Source organism: Sinocyclocheilus anshuiensis, unplaced genomic scaffold, assembly GCF_001515605.1.
Source record: "Sinocyclocheilus anshuiensis isolate Anshui unplaced genomic scaffold, SAMN03320099.WGS_v1.1 scaffold777, whole genome shotgun sequence".
Lineage (NCBI taxonomy): Eukaryota > Metazoa > Chordata > Actinopteri > Cypriniformes > Cyprinidae > Sinocyclocheilus > Sinocyclocheilus anshuiensis.
Genome location: NW_015540897.1, coordinates 856261 through 858799, shown reverse-complemented (window position 1 = coordinate 858799; position 2539 = coordinate 856261). Strand labels below are relative to the sequence as shown.

At 35.8% G+C, this 2539-nt stretch overlaps 1 protein-coding gene across 1 annotated transcript in view; it reads left to right on the top strand.

Annotated features, from left to right (window-relative positions):
* The window catches only part of LOC107688950 (tensin-1-like), a 257974-nt gene that overhangs the window by 30644 nt on the left and 224791 nt on the right, over positions 1 to 2539 (top strand). The gene's annotated exons all lie outside the window — the stretch shown is intronic.

Genomic DNA, 2539 nt, shown 5'->3' with positions numbered 1-2539 from the left:
ATTCTTTTTTTTTGTTAACAACTGTTTATTGAATTTTCTTCTGGGAATAGTAATATAAAACAAAAAGCAACTGTGCAAATTTAGAACCCAACCCTGGTAGACTTAAAAATAAATAAATAAATAATAATAATAATAATAATAAATGAATTAATAATAATAGATAAATAAATAGCAATACAATAGAGAATCTCCTCTTGAAATCTGAATCCAAGTGGACACAATGCATGTAAATGTTTGGATGCATCAGCTGAGCACTGGTGTTTGTGCTGCAGTGTGTTGGCGTCCCTCAGGAGCCGCTGTCAGTAGTGGCGTGCGCTTCTGCCCACAGCACTTCCTGTACAGTTACGAGAGCAGGAGGAGTGCCAGAGCATACTATAGTTAGCCGCAGCAGGTTGTTTTGTTGTCAAGCTGGAATGTTTCCTGTGGGTGAGGACAGTGTGTTTCCTGTGCTGTGTGTATGTGTGTATTTTCCTATCTTGCTCCCTGTCAGCACCCAGGTTCACATCCGGCCCATTTACAGCTGACCAGCACTGGGAACAGTCTGTTCTGAGAGAGTGCTTCTATTTATACCCTCCTTCAAAGTACTTTGTTGAATTCAAGTCCTCTCAGACATGTGGACGCCGTCACACACGCAAACATATTTTGTAGTTAACTTAAAGTTATCTTATTTTAGTTAACTTCTATCTATCTATCTATCTATCTATCTATCTATCTATCTATCTATCTATCTATGCTTGCAGCAACATGCATTTTTATTTTATTTTATTTTATTCAAAGGGTAAAAAGAGAAAAATTTGCATGTTGTGTCAACTTCGTCCATTGGGTGTTTTTGTTCATTGTAAGTGTTTTTTTTTTTTTGTTTGTTTTTAAAAGAGTGTGTGTGGTTTTTTATAATTACATTTCCTACTTTCAAAAATTGCGGAACATTTGAATAATCATTGGGATTTTTTTTTTTGCCCATGGCCTAATAAAATCCTTTAGAATAATAATAAAAAAATCATACTATATGTTAGCTTTGAGTGAGGAACAGAGTGAAAGTCGATATTCACTGATAATCTCCCCCTCGGCACAGCTCAGAATCAAAAAGGGTGCATTGATGTGTCAAACCAGGTTTGATGCCATTGACTGCAAATTCCATTGGTTCATATGTCTGTCAGAACGGAGTGTGGTGGCCAGTTTGAATATGTGGAATGGAGAAAAAGACGAAACAGATGCAGCAGAGGGGAGGATCTCTGCTATTTCTGCTATGAGCATTCAGTCATCATAATTGGGAAGGACTGTTGAGTTTGTGGATGTTGTTTGAAAGCTTTAGCAATTAGAAATCACATCCAAAGTTTGTACAATAATAATATGTTAGCTTGACAAATCCAACATAATGATACATACAGTATGAGTGTGTGTATGAATTTGACTCGTCGAGGCAGGTGCTTGATGTTCTCTCCTCAGGGCATCATGTCACACAGCTTTCACCAAATGAAAACATGGTCGACGCTCAAGGGAACAGTAAATCTACTTCCTTTAATGGAGGACGTGTTCACAGAATGTCATGTGACAAGTCTGCCCACAGACGTGTTATTTAATACCTGTCGGTGCATAAAAGAACGGCCTGTCCCTTATCTATCATCTCTATCTGTCTCCAGACACTATGCATTCACTTTAATTTAGGCCTGAACTAAACAGGAGGTGATGTTGAAGTGGTTAGGGCATTCATTAAAGAGGTCCCCCGCTGCTGGTTACAGGGTTGTGACCCGTCTGGCCTTTACATTTCGAGGGTCTCTCTCTCCTCTGACACATTCACTCCTGTGCTAATTCTGCTCATGGCAGTGGAGGCGCATGCAGCGAGTTTGAAGAGCTCATGTATGCTGGTCTGAGCTGTCCTGTCCTGACCACCAGGATAACAAATACAAGTGCAAAGTAGAGTTGAGCAGATCAGGTTATTTATTATTTAATCAATGTATTTTTTATATTTATATTTATGTTTATTTTTACATTATTAAGCAAGTCACAGTTCTCATGCAATATGGTGAGGAAGAAAGATCTTTCTGAAGATGAAAAGTATGAAACAATGCAATGTCTTGCAAAAAGCATCAAAACAAATAATATTTAGCAAAAAGCAAATAGAGATTATTGAACTGTCAAAAGTACAGTTATATATATATAAACATATATATACATATATATATATATATATATATATGTATGTATGTATGTATGTATATGTATATGTGTGTATCTATCTATCTATCTATCTATCTTTATATCTATATGTGTGTGTATATATACACTACCGGTCAAACGTTTGGGATCAGAACAATTTTTTATGTTTTTTACAGGAGTTTCTTATGCTCATCAAGGCTGCATTAGAAATCTTTTCTAACAATATACACTACAGTTCAAAAGTTTGGGGTCAGTAAATTTGTATTCTTTCTTTTTTTTGAAAGAAATTAAAACTTCTATTCAGCAAGGATGTGTTAAATTAAGAAGTGGAAGCAATTTATATTGTTAGAAAAGATTTATATTTTGAATAAATGCTGTTCTT